This window comes from Bufo gargarizans, chromosome 6, assembly GCF_014858855.1.
Source record: "Bufo gargarizans isolate SCDJY-AF-19 chromosome 6, ASM1485885v1, whole genome shotgun sequence".
Classification (NCBI taxonomy): domain Eukaryota; kingdom Metazoa; phylum Chordata; class Amphibia; order Anura; family Bufonidae; genus Bufo; species Bufo gargarizans.
Genome location: NC_058085.1, coordinates 224,613,508 through 224,635,034, shown reverse-complemented (window position 1 = coordinate 224,635,034; position 21,527 = coordinate 224,613,508). Strand labels below are relative to the sequence as shown.

The 21,527-nt window shown below is 44.8% G+C and overlaps 1 protein-coding gene across 3 annotated transcripts in view; it reads right to left on the bottom strand.

Moving 5' to 3' along the window:
- Positions 1 to 21,527, bottom strand: part of PATL1 (PAT1 homolog 1, processing body mRNA decay factor) — a 321,287-nt gene that overhangs the window by 32,538 nt on the left and 267,222 nt on the right. The gene's annotated exons all lie outside the window — the stretch shown is intronic.

Sequence of the window (21,527 nt, the reverse complement as noted above, 5' to 3'; positions counted from 1 at the left end):
TGCAGACTGATCCGTACTGAACGGAGCCTCCGTCTGCATTAATATGATCGGATCCGTTCAGAACGGATCCGATCGAACGCTAGTGTGAAAGTAGCCTTATACGGATCAGAATCCGTCTGACAAATGCCATCAGTTTGCATGTGTTTTAGCGGATCAGACAGGCAGTTCCGGTGATAAAACTGCCTGCCGGAATCCTCTGCTGCAAATACCCTTAGCTTACTCCACAACACACACAGGTGAGTATACATTTGGGAGCATCTACTGTCTGTTTGGCGGTCCTAGCCATATGCGCATCTCCTTTTTTGCATGGTTTCCTATTCTGAAAGCGTCTCTTGCACTCACAGCTGACAGAACTAGCAACATCATGCTCAATACATGCATGTATATGAAAACAATCCTCCACCAAGATGCTCTCAGCAATACAACTAAAACTGACTTAGTTTCTGAATTAGACCATTTCACAGGGGCGTTGCTAGGGTCTCAAAAGATCTGGGGCCCAAGCCTAAATGCATATGGCCCAATTCTCTAAGTTGACCAACCGACCCCCAAGCCCGCTATAGCTATACAGCAGCACGCACATTTAGTTTCTCCCAATTGACTTCTCCTCTGAAGTAGATCATCTCTGTCATCATCATCTCCATTCCGTCCGGACGTCTCTCAGCCGCGCCTCGTCTCTACAGAGTGCGACACACATATCTTGGCTTTCTCATTTTTCTGTACCCCCAAATACTATCCTGAAGAAAAATAAGTGCCCCCCATATTAATAGTGCTCCTCATAGTCCCACCAATAGTAATTATCTTCTAGAATGCCCTCATTAGTAATACTGCCCCCTACAGTGCCCCCAACTGTGATAATGCTCCCCAAGAGTGCCCCATTAGTAGAAGAGCTCTCCAGTATTAATACTGCCCTTACATAGAGCCCCTAGTAGAAATAAAGCCCCACTATTGTTCCCCCAGTGGTAATAAAGCTATACACTCACCTAAAGAATTATTAGGAACACCTGTTCTAGTTCTCATTAATGCGATTATCTAGTCAACCAATCACATGGCAGTTGCTTCAATGCACGTAGGGTTGTGGTCCTGGTCAAGACAATCTCCAAAAAATCCAAACTGAATGTCAGAATGGGAAAGAAAGGTGATTTAAGCAATTTTGAGCGTGGCATGGTTGTTGGTGCCAGACAGGCCGGTCTGTGTATTTCACAATCTGCTCAGTTACTGGGATTTTCATGCACAACCATTTCTAGGCTTTACAAAGAATGGTGTGAAAAGGGAAAAACATCCAGTATGCGGCAGTCCTGTGGGCGAAAATGCCTTGTTGATTCTAGAGGTCAGAGGAGAATGGGCCGACTGATTCAAGCTGATAGAAGAGCAACGTTGACTGAAATAGCCACTTGTTACAACCGAAGTATGCAGCAAAGCATTTGTGAAGCCACAACACGCACAACCTTGAGGCGGATGGGCTACAACAGCAGAAGACCCCACCGGGTACCACTCATCTCCACTACAAATAGGAAAAAGAGGCTACAATTTGCACGAGCTCACCAAAATTGGACTGTTGAAGACTGGAAAAATGTTGCCTGGTCTGTGCCTTGTTACCACTGTGCAGGCTGGTTGTGGTGGTGTAATGGTGTGGGGGATGTTTTCTGGGCACACTTTAGGCCCCTTAGTGACAATTGGCCATCGTTTAAATGCCACGGGCTACCTGAGCATTGTTTCTGACCATGTCCATCCCTTCATGACCACCATGTACCCATCCTCTGATGGCTACTTCCAGCAGGATAATGCACCATGTCACAAAGCTCGAATCATTTCAAATTAGTTTCTTGAACAGGACAATGAGTTCACTGTACTAAAATGGCCCCTACAGTCACCAGATCTCAACCCAATAGAGCATCTTTGGGATGTGGTGGAACGGGAGCTTCATGCCCTGGATGCCCTCCATCAACTGCAAGATGCTATCCTATCAATATGGGCCAACATTTCTAAAGAATGCTATCAGCACCTTGTTGAATCAATGCCACATAGAATTAAGGCAGTTCTGAAGGCAAAAGGGGGTCCAACACCGCATTAGTATGGTGTTCCTAATAATTCTTTAGGTGAGTGTATACTGACCCGTCAGTAGTAATAAGACCCTAACAGTGCTCTTAGTAGAAATAATGCGGATCTATAAGTCCCTCCTATAGAGCCCCCAGTAGTAATAAGAACATCTAATGTCTCCTGGATTTAAAATGCCCCCATATTACCCTCAGTATTTATAATGTCCCCCTACTGTTATAATGCTCACCCTCAAGCCCTCCCAGTATTTATAATGCCCCTTGCAGTTATATTTCTCCGTTTACTGTCCTTAAAAATTACAATTCCTCAGCCCCTCCACCATACAGTCCAATGTTAATATTAATTCCCTTCTCCACAATAGAGTGCCATGTAAATACCATCACACCATCTCTCCAGCCCCCTCCAATATACAGTCCCATGTAAATAGCATCCCATTCTATCTACAGCCCCCTCTAAAATACAGTCCGATGTAAATAACATCACACCATCTCTCCTGCCCCCCTAAATATACAGTCCAACGTTAATAACATAACCCCCTCCCCAGCCGCCTTCAACATACAGTTCCATGTAAATAACATCACCCCTCAACATTCAGACCCATGTAAATATCACTTCCTCCCACAGCCGCCTCAGGGGTCCAGGTAGGGGTTGGCGATATGGCCTAAAATCTATATTGCGATATAATTTTAAGCATGTGCGATATATATTGCGATATATTGTTTTCTATATTTGGGGGGGGGGGGGGGGGGGTTAAACTTTTTTTTATTTTATTTATTAACTATTGGCCTCCTTAAGGGCTAGAACTCTTGTCATATTCACCCTAATAGAGCTTTATTAGGGTGAATAGGACTTTACACTCTCCCTGCTGCCCTGTGCTTTGCGCACACAACAGCAGGGAGCTGACCATGGCGCCAGCCTCTCATGTGCCCCCCCAGCCTCTGATCTGCCTCCCCCCCAGCCTCTGATCTGCCTCCCCCCCAGCCTCTGATCTGCCCCCCCTCCCCAGCCTCTGATCTGCCTCCCCCCCAGCCTCTGATCTGCCTCCCCCCCAGCCTCTGATCTGCCTCCCCCCCAGCCTCTGATCTGCCTCCCCCCCAGCCTCTGATCTGCCTCCCCCCCAGCTTCTGATCTGCCTCCCCCCCAGCTTCTGATCTGCCTCCCCCCCAGCTTCTGATCTGCCTCCCCCCCAGCTTCTGATCTGCCTCCCCCCCAGCTTCTGATCTGCCTCCCCCCCAGCTTCTGATCTGCCTCCCCCCCAGCTTCTGATCTGCCTCCCCCCCAGCTTCTGATCTGCCTCCCCCCCAGCTTCTGATCTGCCTCCCCCCCAGCTTCTGATCTGCCTCCCCCCAGCTTCTGATCTGCCTCCCCCCAGCCTCTGATCTGCCCCCTCTGGTAACGCAAACCCCCCCCCTCCCCAGTATTAATCATTGGTGGCAGTGGCCACAGGGTCCCCCTCCTCCCCCCATCATTGGTGGCAGTTTGCAGTTCCAATCGGAGCCCCAGCAGTGTAATGCTGGGGCTCCGATCGGTTACCATGGCAGCCAGGAGTCACGCTACTGAAGTCCTGGCTGCCATGGTATGTTAGTGAGCAGAGAGCAGCATTATACTCACGTGCGCTGTGGCTGCTGGTCGCTCCTTCTCATAGGTCTGTGCGGCGCATTGCTAATGCTGTAGGCATTAGCAATCCGCCGCACAGACAGAAGAAGGAGCGCCCGGCCGCCATGGGGCACGCGAGTATAATGCTGCTCTCTGCTCACTAACATACCATGGCAACCAGGACTTCAGTAGCGTCCTGGCTGCCATGGTAACCGATCAGAGCCCCAGCATTACACTGCTGGGGCTCCGATCGGAACTGCAAACTGCCACCAATGATGGGGGGGAGGAGTGGGACCCTGTGGGATATGGCCGGCACATTCATTGGTGGCGCAGTGGCCACAGTCCCTCCCCTCCTCCTCCTACTCTGTCCTCACTGGTCTTCAGCGGCAGCCGCGCACAGTGGGGAGGGAGGGACTCCCTCCTCCTCCCTCCGCTGTGTCGGCTCAGGAGAAAATGATCATATCGCGGTCCGGCGATATAAGCGATATGGCGAAAAACCATATCGTGGCCCAAATTCATATCGCATATCGCCTATACCGCCCACACCTAGGTCCAGGGCCCGAATGTTTTAACCTAGCAACGCCCCTGCCATATAAAATCATCCATTTAAATGAAAATGAACCATATATGCATTAACATTTTCCAGTTAGGCCCAGTTCACATCAAGTTCTTTTTATCTGTTTTAGTTTAACGCTGGAAAAAGGTCCCAAGAAATATGCTAATTTGGACCAATGTCCAAAAGTAGCATCCATCACCACTGCCATCCTTTTAATGGATACAACATGAGCTTTTTGTTAACTTTCATGATGAATCTGTTAAATAGATGTCATTATAGTCTAAAAGTGATTGATGCGATCCATTTAACACATCCATCATTCACAGGCTAGAATGGCACAGTGAACTCAGGTGTTTAATTCAGTCCCATTGTCACAAGTGTATGAAACCAATCACCCAGCCATGCAGTCTGCCTTTACAAATATTTGTGAAATTAAAGGAAATGTGTCAGTTAAAATCAGATTTTTTTTCTAATCTGTTTTATTTTAGTTTTGTATGTTCTTAACAGCATTAAAAAAAATTGCTTTACAGCAGACCCATGGCCATAGACACAGCGGACAGGAGGGAACCTCAGTGACTTCAGTTCTATGGGAGAGTTTTCTAGACATGCTATGTAACCTGTGCAGAGTTCATTGTACAAGGAAAGAATAGATAAAGCTTTGGCAATCACATGTTGTGAATGGTGGATACTGTCTTATCTATACACAGAGATGATATCATTACCAGCAGGATTAGGCTCCTTTCACACTAGCGTTCGCTGGTCCGCTCGTGAGCTCCGTTTGAAGGAGCTCACGAGCGGACCCGAACGCAGCCGTCCAGCCCTGATGCAGTCTGAATGGAGCGGATCCGCTCAGACTGCATCAGTCTGGCGGCGTTCAGCCTCCGCTCCGCTCGCCTCCGCACGGACAGGCGGACAGCTGAACGCTGCTTGCAGCGTTCGGGTGTCCGCCTGGCCGTGCGGAGGCGTGCGGATCCGTCCAGACTTACAATGTAAGTCAATGGGGACGGATCCGTTTGAAGATGCCACAATGTGGCTCAATCTTCAAGCGGATCCGTCCCCCATTGACTTTACATTGAAAGTCTGGACGGATCCGTCCGAGGCTATTTTCACACAGCTTTTTTTTTGCCATTTTAATGCAGACGGATCCGTTCTGAACGGAGCCTCCGTCTGCATTATTATGAGCGGATCCGTTCAGAACGGATCCGCCCGAACGCTAGTGTGAAAGTAGCCTTAGAATGAGTTAACTGAAGTAAAGTGATCTGTACAAACCAAAAAGTTGTGTTAATTATTAGACATAGTGGCCAATGCAAAAACTGCAGGATTTTTAGTTCTAGTTTAAATATAAAAAGTGACATGGTAAATTCAAAATAACATCAAAAATTATTTTAAAATGTTAAACGTAAAAAAGTGATTTAAATATCAGGTCATTTTCTGATGACACATTCCCTTTAAGTCTTGTTCTAAATGACTCACTGATTTTGAGCGTGGTACTGTAATAGAATGCCTTCACTGCAACAAGTCAGCTTGTGAAATGTCTTCCCTCTGACATTTCGTGCTCACCTGTGACTTAAGAATCACAGCAACTCAGCCACGAAGTGGAAAACTGCGTAAAGTTGCAGAGCGTGGTCGCCGATTGCTGAGGCGCATAGTGCATAAAAGTTGCCAACGTTCTGACTCATTAACTGCAGAGGTCCAAATTTCCTCTGGCATTAACACCATCGCATAAACTACATCAGGAGCTTTATGGTATCGGCTTCCATGACGAGCCGGTGCTTGCAAGCCTTAGATCAATCGCCGAGCAGAGTGCCAAACATGGATAGAGAGGTGTCAAAGACACCAGCGCTGGACTCTGGAACAGTGGAAAAGCGTTCTGTGAAATCACAAATCATGCTTCTCTGACACTTCCGCCACAATTTTAGGCTGAGTTCACACGGGCGAGATTTCCGCGCGGGTGCAATGCGGGAGGTGAACGCATTGCACCCGCACTGAATCTGGACCCATTCATTTCTATGGGGCTGTGCACATGAGCTGTGATTTTCACGCATCACTTATGCGTTGCATGAAAATCGCAGCATGCTCTATATTGTGCATTTATCACGCAACGCAGGCCCCATAGAAGTAAATGGGGCTGAGTGAAAATCGCAAGCATCCGCAAGCAATTGCAGATGCGGTGAGATTTTCACGCATGGTTGCTAGGTGACAGTCTATTCACTGTATTATTTTCCCTTATAACGGAAAATAATAGCACTCTGAATACAGAATGCTTAGTAGGTGGTCAATTGAGGGTTAAAAAAAAGAAAAGAAAATTAATTCATCTTCTCCTCTTGATCGCGTAGTTGCCGGTCTCTTCTTACTTCTTTAATGATGAGCTGTCGGCTAAAGGACCTGTGGTGACTTCAGATCACGTTCTCCAATCACATGGTCCATCAGCGTGGTAAGAAGAGACCGGCAACTACGCGATCAAGAGGAGAAGGCGAGTTAATTTTTTTTTTTTTTTTAACCCTCAATTGACCATCTACTAAGCATTCTGTATTCAGAATGCTATTATTATTTTCCCTTATAACCATGTTATAAGGGAAAATAATAACATCTACACAACACCAAACCCGATTCTGTGAAGAAGGCAGGTACCACTCATGCACTAGAAGAGCGCGATCCCGGCAGCATGTCCATCTAATTGTAGAGAGGAGGGGTAAGGGGCGGGCTTAGCTTTACTTGAAGCAAGGAGGCCACTGCCCCCTTGACTTAAAGGCTGACTCTGAGACAGCGCCAACCACCAACATTAAAACAGCGTTTTTAACAAGTATGAAGAAACACAAAGAGGAAAGAAAAACATGATTAGCAACACACTAGGGGATACTGTAGGGTACTGTGGTCGGTTTAATATGAGTTTTGCAGGTGACAGGTTCCCTTTAAAGGAAATTTGTCACAAAATTTTATCTGCCAGTTAAAATCAGATAGTAGCACCTCTTTTTTTCCTGATTGTAGATTGTTTTTATTTTATTTCCTGAACATTATTATGGGGGCTGCCATATTACCTGAGCTGTTCTTAACAGCGTTTACAAATAATTAAAAGAGGTCACTGTACAAAGAAAGAATAGATAAGATTTTACATATTGTGAAAGGTAGATCCTGTCATATATACACAGAGGTGGTATATATATGGTTAATCACTTTACATTCCCCATATGTCTACTAAAAGTTAGGATTGGGGTGGGCGATATGCAAATATAAATTTGTGCCACGATACGGATTTTGTGTATATCGCCGGACCGCGATATGATTGCGCTCTCTGCGCGCACCATGTTCTCCTGAGCCGTCACAGTGGAGAAGGAGGGAGTCCCTCCCTCCCCACTGTGCGCGGCTGCCGCTGAACACCTATGAGAACAGATGAGGAGGAGAAGGAGGGGAGGGACTGACAGTAAATCATTGAGTTTTCACGATCTCGGGGAGATCGTGAAAACTCAAATCCGATGGTATATTCTAACCCCCAGGCGTTCCCATGGTGACAGGGACGCTTGCCTCGGGGTTAGAATATACAGGGCCACGCCGCTCACAGGAGTACATTTATAAACTAATCAGTAACTTTAACTTTAATCATTGCTGATCTCTTTACTGGATAACTTACTCTGTCTTAGCTACAGTAACAGCAGGCAGTGCAGGCGGGCGGCGCTCACTCACTGACATCACGCGCCTGCTCCTCCCACTAGGCGGAGAAGGCGCATGACGTCAGTGAGTGAGCGCCGCCCGCACTGCTTACTGTTACCGGAGCTAAGACAGAGTAAGGTATCCAGTAAAGAGATCAGCAATGATTAAAGTTAAAGTTACTGATTAGTTTATACATGTACTCCTGTGAGCGTCGGGGAGGGGATCTGTGGATGGCACTGTTTAGGGGAGGGGGATCTGTGGATGGCACTGTTTAGGGGAGGGGGATCTGTGGATGGCACTGTTTAGGGGAGGGGACTCAGCTCCCTGCTGTTGTGTGCACAAAGCACAGGGCAGCAGGGAGAGTGTAAAGTCCTATTCATCCTAATACATCTCTATTAGCCCTTAAGGAGGCTAATAGTTATTAAATAAAAAGTAAAAAAATTAAAAAAAAGTTTAAACACCCCCCCCCCTTCAAATTTAGAAAACAATATAATGCGATATATATCTCACATGCTTAAAATTATATCACAATATAGATTTTAGGCCATATCGCCCACCCCTAGTTAGGATCATTTTGGGAATGACATTTTATATTTGGGGAACGTTACAAGGCTTAGACATTTAGCTTGCTGCTTTTCCAAGACTGCTTTACCAAGAGCGGATCTACAAGAGCATGGGAGATATTCAGGAGGTAATCTGGAGGTGGATACAATCTAAACAAGTATTTGTTTAAAATCTTTCCCCTCTTTACAATGGCAGATCTGCTTCTGTGCAGGAATTGTTGTGCTTTTATTTCAGGTTCCACTCTTCACAGGTTTGGATACTGTCTGATCTGTAGACAGCTCTCTATATTGCAGCAGGAAATTACCTTTTTGAAATATGAGATTTTTAAATTAACAACTAAACAAACTCGGGCTGAGAACATTGCAATGCCACTGCCACAGAGGCCCCCTAGAAATGGAAGATGGGTTACTGTAGGTTCTGGTAGACTGAGAGTTGTGGATATAAGGCATTTCCCACAGTCTGTGGCTCTCCATAATTCATTTGCAGCACTTTCAGAGTGCAAGAGCTACATGGAGGATGGCTCAAGCAAAGTGGGTGAGAAACAATCATCTCCCATGCCTAAAGTATGTAGGACTGCAGCCAAAGACAAAAAGGAGAAGGTGAGGATTGATAGTAAGCAGCTGTTGGTGGGCGATTCCATCATAAGACGTGTGAAGTTTGAGGAGAATGGTGTTGTGAGATGTCTCCCTGGTGCTACCGCTAGCTGGGATAGACGACGGATCCTTAATATTGTTGGGCAAGCAAAGCAGGAAAGGGAAGTGGATGTTATTCTCCATCTTGGGACAAACGATCTGGCTTGCAATGAGGTTTTAAAGGTGAAAGAAGCTTTTCACACACTTGGAAAGGCTATACGGGAGGTTGCATCAACTTTCATTCTCTGCAGTTTTGCCTGTGCATAACCTTCAGCATGACAGGAAAATGCGCATTAAGGAATTCAATGTATGGCTTCGTGAATGGTGTCTGAACCAAGGGTTTGGCTTTGTGTTTCATGTTAGCTCTTGTTGGAATGGAAAAGAACTGTACAAGAAAGATGGTTTGCATCTTTCTCTCAAGGGAACGAATGTCCTCGGTGAACAGTTCCAAGTATTTGCTAAGAAGCATTTAAACTAGGAAAGGGGGGCAAAAGAGTGATAATCCAGCAGTCCAACTGCCCCCCGGAACAATGCCAGAAGAGGCCAGTAGCACAAAGGTTAAGAAATGACAAGCTCAGAGTCTTGTATACAAATGCTCGCAGTCTAGGGAATAAGATCAATGAACTTGAGGCTATAATGGCATCTGAGAATATAGATGTAGTGGCTGTTACTGAGACGTGGTTCAAGGGGAGTAATGACTGGGATATATCAATACCAGGGATCTCTCTATACAGGAAAGACAGAGAAAGCAAGAAGGGGGGATGGGTGGCCCTGTATATGAAAGATAGCATAAAATCTAATTTGATACAAGTTAGCGAGAACAATTTAGAGTCAGTTTGGGTTACCTTGCAGCTTGATAATCATAAGGTAACTCGTGTAGGTGTGATATATAGACCACCTAGCCAAGTCAAAGAATTAGATGATCTACTAGTTGAGGAAATAGCTAAAATGACATTGAAGGGGGAAGTTATCATTATGGGAGACTTCAATGTTCCAGATGTAAACTGGAAAACCAAAATAGCTAGTTCTGCCAGGAGTACAGATATTCTAAATTCCCTACTGGGATTATCTCTACAGCAAGTAGTGGAGGAGCCAACCCGGAAGGAGGCCATTTTAGATTTAGTATTCACAAATGGGAATTTGGTATCTGATATTACTGTAGGGGAAAGCTTGGGATCTAGTAATCACTAGTCAGTGTGGTTTACTATAAGTACAGTGACTGAGTCACACCACACAAAAACAAAAGTTTTCGATTTTAGAAAAACTGACTTTTCTAAAATTAGATTAGTGGTATACGAGTCCCTATCAGACTGGAACAGTTTAATTGGAGTCCAAGACAAATGGGACTACTTAAAAGTGGCACTATTGAAGGCAACAGAAAATTGCATTCGGCTTGTCAGTAAAAGCAAAAAAAGGAAGAGACCACTGTGGTACTCAGCAGAAGTGGCCAAAAAGAAAGCATTTAGGAATTATAAAAAAATATTAAAAAAAAAAGGGGGATGACAGGCAAATTTATAAGATTAGGCAGAGAAAGGCCAAACAAGTTATAAGAGCTTCTAAAGCACAGGCAGAAGAGAAATTAGCTCAGTCAGGGAAAAAAGGCGATAAGGCATTCTTCAGATACATAAATGAAAAAAGGAAACTAAAACAAGGAATTACCAAATTAAAAACAAAAGAAGGAAGGTATATGAGAGAAGATAAAGAAGATACTTCTGTTCAGTTTTTACAAAGAAAAATCAAGGAGAAGGACCTCAGATAGGAAAGAAGACTAATGAATCTTTTGATGCATGTGTCTCTACAGAGGAAGAGGTTCTAAGGCTACTTTCACACTTGCGGCAGTGTGATCCGGCGGGCAGTTCCGTCGTCGGACGCCGGATCCGCCGCTGACTGAAAGCATTTGTGAGACGGATCCGGATGCGGATCCGTCTCACAAATGCATTGCAAGGACGGATCCGTCTCTCTGCTTGTCATGCGGACCGACGGATCCGTCTTGTACATTTTTCTCATTTTTACCGATCTGCGCATGCGCATACCGGAACGCCGGATACGGCATTCCGGTATTCTGAATGCCAGAACCGGCGCTAATACATTCCTATGGGAAAAAATGCCGGATCCGGCGTTCAGGCATGTCTTCATTTTTTTTCGCCGGAGAGAAAACCGTAGCATGCTACGGTTTTCTCTTTTGCCTGATCAGTCAAAACGATTGAACTGAAGACATCCTGATGCAAACTGAACGGATTACTCTCCCTTCAGAATGCATGGGGATATGCCTGATCAGTTCTTTTCCGGTATAGAGCCCCTGTGACGGAACTCTATGCCGGATAAGAAAAACGCAAGTGTGAAAGTACCCTAAGTCAACTGTCTAAAATTAATACAAATAAGTCACAGGGGCCTGATGGGATACACCCAAAGCTACTAAAAGAGCTCAGCGGTGAACTAGCAAAACCATTAACAGATTTATTTAACCCATCACTGGCAACAGGAGTCGTCCCAAAAGATTGGAAATTAGCAAATGTTGTGCCTATTCACAAGAAAGGTAGTAGGGAGGAATCGGGCAACTATAGGCCAGTAAGCCTGACATCAATAGTGGGGAAATTAATGGAAACCATACTTAAGGAGAGGATTGTGGAACATCTAAAATCCCATGGATTGAAAGATGAAAAACAGCATGGGTTTACTTCAGGGAGATCATGTCAAACTAATCTTATTTTTTTTTTTGATTGGGTGACTAAAATAATAGATGGAGGAGGTGCAGTAGACATTGCTTATCTAGACTTTAGTAAGGCTTTTGATACTGTCCCACATAGAAGGCTTATAAATAAAGTGCAGTCTTTGGGCTTGGACTCACATATTGTTGAATGGATTAGGCAGTGGCTGAGGGACAGGCAACAGAGGGGTGTAGTCCATGGACTATATTCAGACCAAGGTCTTGTTACCAGTGGGGTACCTCAGGGATCTGTTCTGGGACCCATATTGTTTAATATCTTTATCAGCAAAATTGCAAAAGGCCTCAATGGTAAGGTGTGTTTTTTTGCTGATGACACAAAGGTTTGTAACAGGGTTGATGTTCCTGGAGGGATACACCAAATGGAAAAGGACTTAGGAAAACTAGAGGAATGGTCAAAAATCTGGCAACTAAAATTTAATGTTGATAAGTGCAAGATAATGCAACTGGGACGTAAAAACCCAAGAGCAGAATATAAAATCTGTGATACAGTCCTAACCTCATTATCTGAGGAAAGGGATTTAGGGATCATTATTTCAGAAGACTTAAAGGTAGGCAGACAATGTCAAAGAGCAGCAGGAAATGCTAGCAGAATGCTTGGGTGTATAGGGAGAGTAATTACCAGTAGAAAGAGGGAGGTGCTCATGCCGCTCTACAGAGCACTAGTGAGACCTCATTTGGAGTATTGTGCTCAGTACTGGAGACCATATCTCCAGAAGGATATTGATACTTTGGAGAGAGTTCAGAGAAGAGCTACTAAACTGGTACATGGATTGCAGGATAAAACTTACCAGGAAAGATTAAAGGACCTTAACATGTATAGCTTGGAAGAAAGACGAAACAGAGGGGATATGATAGAAACTTTTAAATACATAAAGGGAATCAACAAGGTAAAAGAGGAGAGAATATTTAAAAGAAGAAAAACTGCTACAAGAAGACAGTTTTAAATTAGAGGGGCAAAGGTTTAAAAGTAATATCAGGAAGTATTACTTTACTGAGAGAGTAGTGGATGCATGGAATAGCCTTCCTGCAGAAGTGGTAGCTGCAAATACAGTGGAGGAGTTTAAGCATGCATGGGATAGGCATAAGGCCATCCTTCATATAAGATAGGGCCAGGGGCTATCCATAATATTTAGTATATTGGGCAGACTAGATGGGCCAAATGGTTCTTATCTGCCGACACATTCTATGTTTCTATGAAATTTCTCCGAAAATTTCAACAAACAACTTTTTAAGCACCAGTTCAGGTCTGAAGTCACTTTGTGAGGCTTACATAATAGAAACCACCCAAAAATGACCCCATTCTAGAAACTACACCCCTCAAGGTATTCAAAACTGATTTTACAAACTTTGTTAACCCTTTAGGTTGTTAATATTTTTTTCCAGTTACAAAGCAAGGGTTAACAGCCAAACAAAACTCAATATTTATGGCCGTGATTCTGTAGTTTACAGAAACACCCCATATGTGGTCGTAAACTGCTATACGTGCACACGGCAGGGCACAGAAAGAAAGGAATGCCATACGGTTTTTGGAAGGCAGATTTTGCTGGACTGGTTTTTTGACACCATGTCCCATTTGAAGCTCCCCTTTTGCACCCCTAGAGTAGAAACTCCCAAAAAAGTGACCCTATTTTAGAAACTAAAGGATAGGGTGGAAGTTTTGTTGGTATTAGTTTAGGGTACATATGATTTCCGGTTGCTCTATATTACACTTTTTGTGAGGCAAGGTAACAAGAAATGGCTGTTTTTTGTAACAGTTTTTTTTTTTATACTTACAACATTCATCTGACGGGTTAGATCATGTGGTATTTTTATAGAGCAGGTTATCACGGACACGGCGATACCTAATATGTATACTAGTTTTTATATATATATAAGTTTTACACAATGATTTAATTTTAAAAATAAATAAAATAAATCATGTTTTAGAGTCTCCATAGTCTGAGAGCCATAGTTTTCTTTCAGTTTTCTGTATTTTATTTATTTAAGTTTTACACAATAACAGCTTTTTTAAAACAAACAAAAATGATGTTCTAGTGTCTCCATATTCTGAGCCATATTTTTATTTTATTTTTTGGGCGATTGTCTTAGGTAGGATCTCATTTTTTGCAGGATGAGATGACTAGATTGGTACTATTTTGGTGGGCATACGCCTTTTTGAGCACTTACGGTTGTACTTTTTGTGATGTAAGGTGACAAAAAAATGGTTTATTTAGGACAGTTTACGCTGTTCATTTGAGGGGTTAGGGCATGTGATATTTTTATAGAGACGGTCAATACGGACGCGGCGATACCCAATATGTATACTCCCCCCCCCCCCCCCTATTTTTTACTTTTTTTTTCTTTACTTTATTTGGGGAAAATTAAATAATTTTTTTTTTTTTTTTGGGGGGGGGGGGACCACTTTACTTTTTCAAATTTTTTTTTTACTAATTTTTTTTGTCCCACTCTGGGACTTCAACTTTTGGGCGTCTAATCCATTTTACAATACATTTCAATACTTCTGTATTGGAATGCATTGGCTGTATGAGTAATACTGTGTGTATTACTCATACAGCTACCAGCCTGTGAGATCCAGGAGGCTGGATCTCACAGGCTCGTCACAGGAAGGCATCGCACTGACTTCCATGCCATCGGGTCCCCCCTACATCCGCATGGGGACCCGATGGCACCGCCACATAAGGTAAAACCGCAGGTCTGAATTGACCTGCGGTTTGCGGTGGCTGCTCAATGATTTGAGCAGGCACCTTGTTCCGATCACCGCCCGCCGAGCGGCGGCAATCAGAAATACATAGGATGTACCCGTATGCCCTGTGTCCTTAAGGACCGGTACGCCCTATGTCCTAAACAGGTTAAACATAGTGGCCAGTGCAAAAACTGCAGTTTTTTTGCTTTTAGATTAAATATAGGAGGAGTAGCAGCGAGCATGGGAGCGTCTGACGAAATACGCTAGGCTCCGCCCCCTCTCACCTGCCACTCGTTGGCTATCCGGCCCGTCCGCCTTTGGCTGTTCGAGGCGCTTGCCTGGGGATGCTGGGGATCTAGATGCCGCCCGGCCGGTTCGGTCTGCCCCTGAACCAGATGCTGCTTTGTACCCCTGCACCCTTGCTCCTGCTTCGAGGTGCATTCCGCGGATGCCGTCGATGAAGCAATCAGCTGGACGCTGACTTTTGCTGGTCTACAGGACTGAGGGGTCCGCTGTGGATGTCGATGTGGCGGTCGTTGAGTGGTGAGTCGTTGGTCCGCAGGAATTGAGGACCAAATGAGGCTGTTTGTCTCCCCCCCCCCTTCCTTGGATGGTTTTATTGTGAGGGGCTTTATTCCTACTTTAAACGGCATTGTGGGGTGCTGTTGGTGAGGAGCGGCCCCCCAGAGTGGAGTCCACCGCCCTGAAGATTGCTTGGATGTCCCCCACTTTATAATAAATCCAGAGATATTGTTAAAAGGGGTTGAAAGAAGAGAGGGTGAGGGAGAGTGGAAAAAAAATAAAAATAAAAATAAAAAAGGGGGAGAAAAAGAGAGGGGTTGCAAAATTGGAGTGTGGAGAGCGAAATTGGAGGCCGTTATCTAACACTTTAACACTACATACAGGTCCTTCTCAAAAAATTTGCATATTGTGATAAAGTTCATTATTTTCTGTAATGTACTGATAAACATTAGACTTTCATATATTTTTGATTCATTACACACCAACTGAAGTAGTTCAAGCCTTTTATTGTTTTAATATTGATGATTTTGGCATACAGCTCATGAAAACCCAAAATTCCTATCTAAAAAAATTAGCATATCATGAAAAGGTTCTCTAAACGAGCTATTAACCTAATCATCTGAATCAACTAATTAACTCTAAACACCTGTAAAAGATTCCTGAGGCTTTTAAAAACTCCCAGCCTGAATCATTACTCAAACCGCAATCATGGGTAAGACTGCCGACCTGACTGCTGTCCAGAAGGCCATCATTGACATCCTCAAGCAAGAGAGTAAGACACAGAAAGAAATTTCAGAACGAATAGGCTGTTCCCAGAGTGCTGTATCAAGGCACCTCAGTGGGAAGTCTGTAGGAAGGAAAAAGTGTGGCAGAAAATGCTGCACAACAAGAAGAGGTGACCGGACCCTGAGGAAGATTGTGGAGAAGGACCGATTCCAGACCTTGGGGGTCTGCGGAAGCAGTGGACTGAGTCTGGAGTAGAAACATCCAGAGCCACCGTGTACAGGCGTGTGCAGGAAATGGGCTACAGGTGCCGCATTCCCCAGGTCAAGCCACTTTTGAACCAGAAACAGCGGCAGAAGCGCCTGACCTGGGCTACAGAGAAGCAGCACTGGACTGTTGCATGTCATTCGGAAATCTAGGTGCCAGAGTCTGGAGGAAGACTGGGGAGAGGGAAATGCCAAAATGCCTGAAGTCCAGTGTCAAGTACCCACAGTCAGTGATGGTCTGGGGTGCCATGTCAGCTGCTGGTGTTGGTCCACTGTGTTTTATCAAGGGCAGGGTCAATGCAGCTAGCTATCAGGAGATTTTGGAGCACTTCATGATTCCATCTGCTGAAAAGCTTTATGGAGATGAAGATTTCATTTTTCAGCACGACCTGGCACCTACTCACAGTGCCAAAACCACTGGTAAATGGTTTACTGACCATGGTATTACTGTGCTCAATTGGCCTGCCAACTCTCCTGACCTGAACCCCATAGAGAATCTGTGGGATATTGGGAAGAGAAAGTTGAGAAACGCAAGACCCAACACTCTGGATGAGCTTAAGGCCGCTATCGAAGCATCCTGGGCCTCCATAACACCTCAGCAGTGCCACAGGCTGATTGCCTCCATGCCACGCCACATTGAAGCAGTGATTTCTGCAAAAGGATTCCCGACCAAGTATTGAGTGCATAACTGAACATAATTATGTGAAGGTTGACTTTTTTTGTATTAAAAACACTTTTCTTTTATTGGTCGGAAATATGAAATATGCTAATTTTTTTAGATAGGAAATTTGGGTTTTCATGAGCTGTATGCCAAAATCATCAATATTAAAGCAATAAAAGGCTTGAACTACTTCCGTTGGTGTGTAATGAATCTAAAATACATGAAAGTCTAATGTTTATCAGTACATTACAGGAAATAATGAACTTTATCACAATATGCTAATTTTGTGAGAAGGACCTGTATATATTCCACCACCATATAAGCCTGATGTTCTGTATGAATTACATTTATGTTGAACAGACAAGAATGCATAATAATTGCGATAGGAGATTACAATGCTGTAATGGACCCACTCAAGGATAGAATGTCTAGCAGAGGGGGAAGAATACAAAATATAGATATGTTTAAATTGGCCTTGGAATTTAATTGGATAAAATGTTTGGCGCCATCAGAACCCGGAAGAAACTATGTATTCTTGCTATTCCAAATCCCATCAAACCTGGTCAAGAATAGATATGGTCGGGGCGTGGCCTGACCGAGCTCGATGGTGGCTGCTTGTTAGCAGAGCTCTCGCCACCAGACCCTGTCTTAGCCTTTATCACAGCTCTACTTCGGTATGAAGATCCAATCGAAGGACTGTATGCTGAATACCCCAGGGCATAGAGAGGACCCGAGCCCGAAGTCAGAAATGGATAAATTCCTTAATAAAGCGGCTTCACAGCAGCCGGCACGTACCGCTAATATGGCGCCGAAACAGCATGGCGCGGCCTCCTGCGAACCAGCACCACAGGAGTCTCTGACACCGAGAGAGGAGACTGCCTGCAGTGAATACAGTTCCCAGCATGGCGATGAGGGGTCTAATCTCACCAGGGAGTTCCTGGAAGGAGCATTGCAACGAGCGCTAGCTCCGTTAGCTGCCGACTTGGCGTCCATCAAAACGGACATTCACCATATCGGTGACCGGGTGGAAACGCTTGAGCAGTCACAAGACGCCATACTTACTTTTAACGCAGTGGTTAAAGACTCCTTGCTCTCCCATGCCAGAGCTATGAACACTCTCCTATTGCAGATGGAGGATCAGGAGAACAGAAATAGACGGAGGAACATCAGGCTCAGAGGCTTACCGGAAGCTGAAGAAAAAGAGGACTTATTCAAGGTAATGGACTCCCTTTTCCAAGCGTTGCTGGGCCCAGAACAAGCAGCCCATGTTACGGTAGAGAGGGTACATAGGGCGCTGAAGCCTAAGCCGGCATCCCGTGACAACCCCAGAGACATAATATGTGGTATCCTGAGATACAGGGATACTGAATTGATTACACAAGCTGCTAGAAAGAAGGGCGAGATAAAATCCCGTTCGGGATTCTGATCACGGCTGGGAACCGTCGCATAACTGTTCGCACCCCGGAAGATTTACCCCCAGTCTGGGAAGCGCTGCAGCTTTCGCCGGTAGAGATCCCTTCCTGGCTACCTGTGCCACCTATGGAGGACTTACCACCGCTTCCCTCGGTGTCGAAATGGATGCGACCAAAACCTCAAAGATCCGGCAAGAACAAAAGAGCCTGGACCCAGGGAGCACCGGACTGAGGGTTTGATCCACGGGTTATTGCCCTCATTTGGCCTATAGTGCCATCACTCCTGAGTTGTTCTGTTATAGCGGCTGACTCTTCTTAATGTTCTAATTTCGCTTATAGCTTACTGCACAATAGCCGCTGTGGTGCCTAACATCCTTTATATATTTCCAGGACTGTTCCTTCATATCTGAATAAGAGCACATCAGAGTAATATAGCAGCCTTTTGTATTATTGCAAGCGAGGCTGAAGGTAGGGGTTCTGGGCTGGTTGGGATGCACATGTCATTTACATGTGTAATTTTATTTTTCCTCCCCCCAGCTCAAAATTCTGACTTTGTCAGGAATTGACATACAGTTATTTTATGTTCTATGGTTTTGACAGTTTGGTTATGTACATCCTTGATATCTGGTCAGATGACTGTTCTCCACTCGTGACGCTAGGTCTAAATTCTAATGGCTCCACTAACGCTATGCTTTTCCACTTTTAATGTGCATGGGTGTAATAACCCAATGAAACGCAGTAGAATATTTCAGGTTCTTAAAAACATGGCAGCTGACATTGTACTCCTCCAGGAGACCCATTTCTCTGATTCGCATGTACCCAACCTTACTAATTCCCCTTTTAATGTCTGGTATCACGCCACCTCCAGCAGCTCTGCGGCCAGGGGTGTCAGTGTTGGTTTTAGGCGAGGTGTCCCTTTTACGCTGCACTTAGAGGTGAAGGATCCGGACGGTAGATACCTTTTCTTGAGGGGAGAGCTAGGCCACCACGCTGTCACAGTATGTAATATATATGCGCCAAACATAAAACCGGCTAACTGGCTGAGAGAGGTATTGGGTAAGATTGGGGCTTTTGCTTCTGGTATCCATTTAATAGGCGGGGACTTAAACCTCACTCTGAACCCGTTACTAGATGCCTCTACGCGAAAATCAGCCATCTCTTTTCGCGCGCTGAAATCTGTACAGTCACACCTCAGAAACCTTAACCTTAGTGATGTTTGGAGGTCGGTGCATGGTGACAGGCGTGATTATACGTTTTACTCCAACCCCCACAAGTCATATCAGAGGTTGGACTACCTTTTTATTTCTGACAGATGTCTATCTGAGGTACGATCTTCCACGATTCACAATATCACGGTCTCTGACCATGCACCGGTCTCCTTCGTTCTTAATTTTCCTGACTTATGTGGTAGAGAATGGACTTGGAGATTGAACCATACTCTCCTGGATTCTAGCTCTCAGGTGCTATCTATATCCCAAAAGCTAGAAGAATATTTTAGCAATAATGTTGATGCCAGTACGCCTAGTACCATAGTCTGGGAGGCACATAAGGCGGTGATCAGAGGAGAATTTATTGCGCTTGGCTCCCATATAAAAAAGAGTCGAATGGGTAAAATGGCTAACCTGCTATCCCGCATTGCTATGCTTGAAATGTCCCACAAGCGTTCACTTGCTTTGAGGGTTTTGGAGGAATTGAAAGTCTTAAGGCAGGAACTAAAAGAGTTACTAAATGCTAAAGCGTCTAAGGCCTATATGAGGGTTAAGCATAAACAGTATGTCCATGGTAATAGGGGGGGGGAAACTCATGTCAGCGCTTATTAAAAAACGAGACGAACGGGTTTTCATTAAGCGTATGAAAACGCAAGAAGGGCTCACCACCACTGACACTAAAATGATCTCAAAGGTATTTAGAGATTATTATCATGCTCTATACAACCTTAGACCTGAGGAATCTAAGGAGGCGAAGTCAGCAAGGGATGGAGACATAGAGTCTTTCTTGAATCACTTGACCCTTCCGGTTCTTGAAGGCCCCTCTAGATCGTCCTTGTTGGCTCCGGTTACTCTGGAGGAGGTGAAGAGAGTTCTTAACTCTACGCCGTCTGGAAAGAGCCCTGGCCCGGATGGGTTTGCAGTGGCTTATTATAAGAAATTTTTCCCGGTCTTAGGCCCGCAATTGGTGGTTCTTTTCAATGCGCTATTAAATGGAGCTCCTCTGCCTACACAGGCGTTGGAAGCCCATATTGTTGTCCTGCCAAAACCAGGTAAGGACTTAGAAGCCCCATCCAGCTACAGACCGATCTCTCTGCTGAACGCAGATGTGAAATTATGGGCTAAACTCTTAGCCAACAGACTCTCCCCCTTGCTGCCAGGGATAGTTTCCCCTGAACAGTCTGGTTTTGTGGGGGGTAGGGAGTGCAGGGACAGCACCTTTCGGGTATTACAGGCCCAGCAATTTGCACTGAAGCATGGGAAGAAGCTTGTGTTCCTTAGTACAGACGCAGAAAAGGCGTTCGATAGAGTTGACTGGAATTATATGAAAGCCACTCTGTTGAATTTTGGCCTTCCACCTCTGTTTGTGGAAGCGGTGCTGTCCCTGTACTCGGCCCCTTCCGCAAAAGTCCAGGTTAATGGCATACTATCACCCGCTTTTAAGATCTCTAACGGAACCAGACAAGGGTGCCCTTTGTCGCCCACACTATTTATATTATGCTTAGAAACGTTTATTCAAGCTTTGAGGCAGGACCCTGCTATCGAAGGCTTGAGGGTGGGGAAAGATGTTCATGCTGTCGCCGCGTTTGCGGACGATATGCTTCTTTTTCTAACGAAACCCGAAGAGGCGTTGCCCGCTCTCCTAAAACAACTAGACAGATTTGGCGTACTATCCAATTTTAAAATCAACCTAAGTGCACTGCCTTAGGTATTAACATCCCTAGTTCAGTGTCGAAGTCACTTGAGAGAGATTTTCCCTTTCAATGGCACAATTCTCATATCACGTATTTAGGTATCAAAGTGACAGGAGACCCCAATCAACTATTCCACCAGAACTGAACTGTTGAAGGACATAAAAATCCCTTTTTTGTCCTGGATAGGGAGAAAAAATCTGCTAAAAACCTATATCTTACCTAAACTATTATATACTATGCAAGCACTGCCAATCCCACTCCCTCAGTCTTTCTTTGCAAAGGTTCGCAGCCTTTTCTCCTCTTTTGTCTGGAGTAATCATAGAGCTAGGTTAGCATATAAAATTTTAGCTAAACCCATATTTAGGGGAGGTTTTGGGCTTCCTGACATGGTCACCTATTATAAGGCTATTCAAATGAGGCTGCACTCTGAAATTAGCAATCTTATGTTGAATAAATTGGGATGCAAGATAGCGAGACACTTATTAGGCCCTAGGGGCTTGGCGAGTCTGTGGGATCCCAAATTGGTGATGAGGGATAGTTCTTACCGAGGGAGACTGGATCCTCTGGGAGGAGTGTTGG